Here is a 9,018-nt window from a genome sequence, read left to right on the forward strand (position 1 = left end):
CAAGATAATGAACTTCGACCGATTAGGCAAAAAAGATTATATTTATTAATTTTTCTTAGTTTTATATATTTTACTTGCAAAAGGTCATAATAATATTTAAAAAATCAAATACATATACACATCATATATAAAAATTTAAAAGGTTAAAAAAAATATTATATATATATATATATATATATATATAATGTTATTAAATTGAAAAAAGTCCATATAATGTGTATATATCTAGCTAAGTTATGAGTTATTAAGTTAAAAACAAATGTTTAATTAAATTTGATTCATGAAATAATGAAATTAAAATTTTTATTGACTCTTTAGCGTTGCTTATTAAACTATCTACGAATTGAATGAGAAATAGCTTATATGATTTGAAGTTACCATTATCGAGTCCCTAATACACCTTAGTTTTTACCTCATTTTTTGTGCTTTTATTTAGGTTTGACCAAAAAGTTGAGTGAACCATAGTCTTGTCACTCCTAAGTGATGTTTGAACAATAGAGTCTTCAATTCTAACCAATCAAGAAACTGGAGATAACCATTGGAGGTCGGCTACAAACCTACCAAGAGAGTAGTTCCTTCCAATTCTGATTTATATCTACGTGCCATTAACTGAAGCCTTATCTAATGGTACATACTCAGTCGCAGTTCAAAAGTATCTCTAATAAAAAGAGCAACATATGATCTAGTACTAGGATGAGAAGACGCAAAAGCCTATACAGGAGTTTATATAATAAGTAAATAAATCTTTTTCATAGATTATGGAATTATAATTGACACTAGGACAAATATTTGTAATATATTTTCTCACACATTTTTAAATACATTATTGTTTTGTTACTAAATTATTAAGAAACACAATCATTCTCACTCTATTAAATGATTCACACATGTCATATATGATTGCTTGTAAAATTCAGCCAATATTAGAGAATATGTGCTGAAAAATGTATGAGAGTGTGTTACTTATACCCTGCCATTGACCTTATAAGTGTCAGAAATATTCTTCATTTCAAATTAAACCTATCACTTGAGAATTTTGGTTTATTTTGAAATATTTATTATTAGGGCTTAAAAATAAGAATGCATTAATTATTTTTTCTAATAATATCTTTGGTTTTTGGTATCTCAGCTATCAATATTCAATTGATTTACGACTACACTTCAACTCTTTAATTAAATAAGGTTGTTTTTAGTCTGGAAAGACAATTTTTCTCATAATGAATAGTATGCTTAATTAATTTCTTTCGGATTATTTGAAATGAAGAGAATATCTTACAAGAATAATAGCAAATTCTATTTTTTCTATTGATCTTCTTAATATTTTATATAATATTAAATAAATATAATATATCTAAATCGAAAAAATATTATATTTTTTTTTGGAGGATTTATAATTATCCGATTTACATATGCAACAGTCCCACTTCATCTTGGGCAGGAATTATTAACGAGAGGTGGGTTAATCAATTTAGTGGAACAAAATAGGTTCTCAGAAGGTGATGAACTAATGTTTGAATTTTCACTAAAAAAGTAATTACGGATTGATATAAGATAATTATCATTTATATTACATATAATTTAGATGGGTTGGGATTAAGATTTAAGATAAGATGATTTTGTGATGGGTTGAGTCTATCATTTATCAAAATTATATTCTATAATTGTTCCTCTTTTAATCACATTTTCTTAATCAGCCCTCTAAGAGTGGAGATAAATCCTCTCAAAAGTAATTAATGGTTTCTATCATTAAACATGTGAATTTAGGTATGTCTTGGACAACCTTTTATGTTTTATCACTCTAATCAACGTGCTATGATTGTATCTTTGTGTTTGATTTTATGACTTTGGTTAAATTAGTCATTTGATCCCTATAATTTTATGATTCTTATCTTTTTAGTCTCAATGATATTTTTAGTTCTTATAGTTTATATTTTAATTCTCTTTTAGTCTCTATAATTTAAAAGTATTATTTTTAGTCCTTATCATTTGTATTTTAATTCTCTTTTAGTCCTTATAATTTAAAAGTGATATTTTTAGTTTCTATAATTTATATTTTAATTACCTTTTAGTCTTTCCTACAAAAGAAAATATAAAAATAATTAGCTATAAATTAGTTATAAATTATCAATTATTTTTTATTACAAATTATCTTACGATAAATTAGTTACGAATTACTTGCTAATATTTTTGTAGTCAATTATAATTGATAATATTACTCATATTTTGATGAAAAGAACTAAAATAGAATTAAAATATAAAGTATAGAGACTAAAAATATCACTTTCAAACGATAGGGATTAAAAGAGAATTAAAATACAAATTATAAGGATTAAAAAACCACTTTCAAAACTATAAAGACTAAAAAAGAATTAAAATATAAATTATAGGGACTAAAAAACCACTTTCAAACTATAGGGATCAAAAAGGTAAGAATTATGAAACTATAGGGACCAAATGAGTAATTTAACTTATAACTTTCCATCAATTGGTGTCCAATAGAAATCCATACAAGATTGTCTCAAAAAAAGATAATTGTGAAAAAAAAGAGTCTAATTCACTAAAAGAGTTCATTTAGGTTTTTGGCAAACAAACTCAAAAATTATTTGAAAGATGAAAAACTAACTGGTAACTAGAAGTTATAAGACTAACTTATTAAATTATAAGTATTCAATAAAATTAATTGTTGATCAAAATAACTGAAAAATGTAAAATAACAAAAATTTACATAATTGACATATTATATGATATATATATATATATCAATTTTATTTTATGGATAAAATTATATTTTGAGGTGTTATATTTTTAGTTTTTTAATTAATTTTAAACTCATAATTTTTTATTTACATATATATCATATAACATGTCAAATTTTGTCACATTGGAGAAAAAAGTGAGAGTGATGAACAACACAGTTGAGCAAAAAATGATAAATAATAAAGAGTTTAAGTGATTATGCATTCATAGAGTAAAATATGTTTATACTATCATTTAATCATAAATTATTATTAATATAACTTTTAAAGTAGGATAAAATAAGTTTCTAGTCACTAAAATGTTTGAAAAGTATTAATTTCGTCCTCATAAAAAAATTATATTAATTTGATCTCTTTAAAAATAAAACATATTTTTGTTGATTCTGAGTGGTAACTCTATTATACTACAATCTGATGTATCTAACAAACTTACACATAATTTAATGTTCTCAGAAACGGACCGGTCATTGAATCGGTGAAGGCACTGGTTCAGCCGAGGTTGAACTGGTTTTAATAAAAAAAATTAATATTTTAATATAATATCCTAGTAATATTAAACAAAAAATAATATAATATACATAAATTGATAATAATAAAAAGTAAAATTCACTTAAAATAAGTTATAATATTTTTTTAACCAAAACGATATTGTTTTGAAAGTTTTTTTTATTAAGTTTTAAATAAAACTAGCTAACCTACCGGGTTTTACTGGTTTTCGACCAGTTCAATGGTTTTGAGTCGATTTAAGGACACATCGATTTTTAGGAAGTATTGCACTAAACACGTGACCGGTTCCCGAACTCGACCACGATCAAACCGCCTGATCCAGTTCGGGTTTCAAAATAGTGGTGTAATTTGATCACATATGCACTAAACAATTTGTGGAGGTTAAATCCTCCCACAATGAAATAAGCAATAGTGGATTCTAGTGTATTTTGAGTGTGATAGTCCGTTAGTCACATTAGAGAATCGTTTAACGGAGTTACCATCGAGCATCGACAAAAATATATTTGATTTTTGTAAGGATTAAATTAATACAAAAAAATTTATGAGGACGAAATTAATATTTTTCAAATTTTACAGGAACTCCAGGCATATTTTATCCCTAAAGTAATTATCCTAAAAGTGAATAAATTGATCATACATGATGGATTGCTATTGGATAACGGTATAAATTGTTTTACACTAATAGTGTAGAATCATTTTTCTCAATAATAAACCATGATTTATTTTAAAAGGATAATTAGGAAATTTAATAAATATATTAAGGATAAAAAGAAAAAAAAATAAAAAGTTAGAAGATAGAAAATAACATTTAGAAAATACTATATCAAATAGTATTTTTAAAAACGGTAAAAACTACACAAATAACTTATTTATTGAATAACTAGTAAAAGAAAGATAAAAGCTAGTTGGAATATTTTATGCAACATATATAGTCTTAATGTGCAATAGTAACTCAAACAAGATGGTATCTGGAAAAAGATAACTGATAAAAAAGGGAATCTTAGATTGTAATTTCCTTTGAAATTCATTGAAGCACTTAGCCATAACCATAAGGGTAGGGAAGGCAAGGGTCAGGTTGGACCGAGTTTGAGGTATATTATGATTCAAACATATCAATTTTAACCAGCTTAGATTGATTCAATTTTTTCTTAATTAGTTGGTTCTTTAACTTAAATCAAACCAATATGATTATATTCAAATTGATTTAAATCGGATGATCAGATTTGTTATAAACATAATAATAAAATAAAATAATTGGAAAAAAGATTAAAAAAATGAAATTGATGCTAAATTACTATTGATTATCAAATCAATCATAAGTCGTGACAGTAGATATATAGAACTAAAATTTTATAAAAAGATTGAAATTTCTTAATACAAGCACTAATATTAATAAAAAAATATAAAAAAATTAAAAGATATCATTTAATCGGGTAGGTTAATTCAGTTTGAATTCTTAAAATTAAAATCTGAGATCGAACTAAATTGGTCGAATTTATAATTTTTTTTTTTGAAACCAAACTAAACCAACAATTTTGACAAATCTGAAATTATCTTCATATTTATCAGATTGATCTGGATTTATAACCACCCGTATTTCACCATACTATTAAGGGAACAAACAGATGAGCAAGCTAAGCCAAGTCGGCATCCACTAAACATGAAGTTACTAGTTACCCAGATGAGAAAATTGAGCTGCCAAAAAAGGTTGGCACTTAATAGAGGAGGCTGTGATCAAGGTGAAAGAATCCATGAAAGAAGTTTAATTAGGGGCGTTTTGGTAGTTTTCAAGGATGGAGGAGCAATTTATGAGGGTGGGGCAATAGGGTTGCGGAGGGGTATCTTGAATGATTTGGTTTGAAAAGACAAAAGAAGGGTCCCGTGATGAAAAGGGGCTAAAATAGAAAACTTAAATGTGCGTGCTCGTACGTGGTGTGCGATGGAAAAAAGTCTCATGGATCCCAGACTCATATTGGCTGCAGCAAGGACAATGGGGACACTCTCCTTAAATTTTCTTTGATCGTTGCCAGCTCTAAGCATTGTAATGGTCCAGCATAGCCTTAATGATCCCATTAAATGTCTAACTATTACACTTGTCAAAGTTATACAAGTCCCACATGCTTCATATCTGACACAAAGAAAAGAAAATCAAAATCTAGGACTGAATCAATTCAAAAATATCACTTGTAATCATGTTTACTTTTACCCACCTTGTAGTATTCTTGCTTGCCTAATAAGTTCATTGGGATGAGAGAAATGAAAGTATATAATATATATATGAAAACATTATTTTAATTAGATAATATAGATGATAACATAATATTGAGGGTTTAATGTTCAAAATTATTTTAATTAGTTTTAATATTAACTATATATTTTAATTATATAAATAATTTTTTTTCTTACGTCCATACATGATACACTTTTCTATGAAGAAAAATATCTAGTAAGAAAATCATTTTTATTTAAGAGTGGATATAATAAATATTGATTATTAAATTTTATTATGACCAATCAAGATTAAAACAATTAAATTATGTAATTTTTTCTTCAAAAATCAAATAATTATGTGTGACAAATGAATATTCAATTAATGATGGTTTAATGAACTAAATTAAGGAATTAAATAACTAAAATCATAAGATTGAAATGACACAAATATAGTTATAAGTTAGTATAACTTGGTAAGTATTAGAAATATTGTAAATGTTTATGTAATTGACTTGAAACTTTGCAGGATTTTGAGAAAAATATAACCACCATCTAGTGAGGATATCATCGCTAGCTCAGTGATGGAGTACCCAACCAATCTATGCTGAACGATGGTATTGTAACTACCTATAACAGTCTCAACCATTTCAGTTACAAATTTACAATGAATTCAAATATCCAATACTGGAGTCTTCGCCCAATGAGGAAGCTAAAAAGTGAGCATTGCTTAGCAATTAGTTTCCAGTACTGAGTGATGACTTGATTCTTGCACGTACAAATAATTGAGCATTTTTCCAACTATTTTTGGGAACTTCCTTTTTCTATTTGTGTGAGTTGTGAGTTTAGATTCTTGAAGGTTCACTAATTGAGTTGTACTCTAGGAATGAATGGGGAGCTTTAATGGATTACAATCATGGATCCCCCATGCCCCTATCTTGTGCTAAGTTCTTAATTTCATTTTCATGTACTTTTTTTTTGTAATGAATAAAACTCTGTTCTAACTTTGTGAATCATTCGTTCAATTGTATTTCATATAATGTGATTCAATCTTGTTCTCTTTTCTTAATGTCTTTAGTTGCACTTGGAAAGTTGGATCTAAGGTTGAACGGATGAAAATTAAGAGACATTATTACGTAGATTTAGGAATATAAGTATATGGTTATGTGCATTCTTTAGAATCCTGAACCTAATACATACTTGCTAAGTGAGAGTGCTTACAGAATTAAAGCTCTTATTTAATAATTCATAAAATTATAGTTACAAGGAATTAAGACTAGTTACTCTACTGCAACATTTAAACGTTCATCTAATGTGTGAGGTTAAAATTTCAAGTGAGTGAATTTAGGAACGAGTATAGGATCTTGATTTATATTTTCCACCTTGAGTCATTGTGTTTCTTGAGTATTTGAATATTTGATTAGTCCAAATGTCTTTCATAGGGTATTAGATTTTCAATTTTCACTAACTACTAACCATGACAATATTGTATTTTAATTCACTAAATTAACACTTAGTGATAAGAACATGCTAATTGATCTATATAAGATGACAATTTCTTTAATTTTATTACTTGTTGACCAGTACACTTATATAAGTTTGGATCAAAATCAATTTTCATAGATACATCTAAGTCACACAATACTAATCAGGACTTAAGTTTAAGGTCCACCAACAAAAATAATATTTTCATTAATTTTATAAAATTTAAAAAGACCATATGTTATAAAAAAAAAAAACTGAAACATATAACTTTCTCATTAAAAGAAAAAAAAACTTATAAAATTTATTTTAAGCCTCACTCAGTTGAGTCAGCATGGTACTAATCACACCAACAAAATCACATTTCATTTTATTATTGTTTTAGGTATAAAAAATAACAATAATCGAAACAACAAGTAACTTTTTTTAAAAAAATCTCACTCGTAAAAAAATTCTCTCCCATTTGATATCACATTTATTATATGAATTCCAAGATTAGAACCAGATTGAAGATTGCTTTCAAGTGAGTGAAATAAAAAAATGGGTCTCTGAGTATTTCATTGGACATTAAGTTAAGTCAGAATTACAAGATCACAGGTCAAATGAAAATCGACAATTTTACTGATCACAAGTCAATGTTTTTTTTTTTAAATAAGCAAACAATTATATTGATGTAAAAAGCTAATCTTAAGCACAAGTAGTGTTAAAGATTAGAGATATAATCAGCAATCAAGAACAAATTGTTCCCCATGTTTATTAATTAGTTAATAGCATAGTTACATAGTAAAACCCAATAGACTTTTAAGTCCTAAAAAAATTGATCACAAATAAATGTATAAAAAGAAATAGGAAGAGCTGATATCAGTATTGCGAGAAAAATGGGTAATCAATTGAAATATTATTTTCAATAAATTCTTGTGGGTATACATGAATTAAGTTTAATATATGTTGGTGTAACCAAACTTTGCCTAGGGTTTATTTCATGAAAATAAAACCTAAATGGAAGTGAAGCCTTTAATCTTAAAGTCCGTTCTTAGCTAGATAAAGAAACTAGTGATCAACGAACTGTATTCGTCGTACAAGTGGAAAAAACAAGCTATCAATTTCAGTCATTTATGAATATGATGGCAATACAAAAGGAAAAATTAAGTTTCAAAACACTGTAGGATCGTTAATTAGGCATGAAAAAATAGCTTGTGGGTCATGAATTCATTGAATGATACTGATAAAAAAAGTAAATAAGCTAGCTCTTATTTATTGTGCAAGGTTGTTAGGGTATGCATGCGTATTATTATTGGTCATATATAACTCGTATCATAGCAACAAGTCGATCATTAGCAAAGATGTCTTTTTCATAAAAGAAATTTCTGTCAACAATGTCATAATCATCATCTGGTGACACCGACTTTTGAGGGTTTTAAAACTTAACCATGAGTAGGTTTGAGTTGTTGCTAATTTCACGATCATGAGCATGATTATGTACTTATTGTGTTTCTAGGTTCAGAACACATGCGTTGAACACATGGTAGGAAGATGATCTCATATTCTTGAAAAATTTGAGTAGGGTTCGATTATGCATCTTATAGGTGTCCCTGAAATATGTCAATCCTAATAAGGGAGCAACTTTTTCAATGTCACCTAAAAAATTGTGTTTTAGTGATGGGGTGATTCCAACATGACTTTCCTTTAATTGCATTGTTTTAGCTAACATAGGAAAAACAATCGGTGAAACTCATCTGACTAATAGTACATTTTGTTAAGTCTTTATCTTGATAGAAGGTAGTCATGACTTAAAACCTTTTAGATTAAACATATGTTTTCCTACCAAAGTGAGGCAGGATCCTAAGAACGCGAAAGTTTAGGTAAATTTCTAAGCACCTCGGAGAAGCTCCTTGCTTAGGTCAAATCCAGTATTAGAAGTCATCTAGGAAAATTACAAAATATAGATATCAATTTGTTACCATATAGCTAGCTAGGAAAATAGGCTAGCTAGCTAGTATAAGCCACTCCCCTTAGTACTTAATGAGAAATAACTAACAGAGTGCGTTAGTTTTCCTTGATCTCA

The sequence above is a fragment of the Glycine max genome, chromosome 13 (genome assembly GCF_000004515.6).
Source record: "Glycine max cultivar Williams 82 chromosome 13, Glycine_max_v4.0, whole genome shotgun sequence".
Lineage (NCBI taxonomy): Eukaryota > Viridiplantae > Streptophyta > Magnoliopsida > Fabales > Fabaceae > Glycine > Glycine max.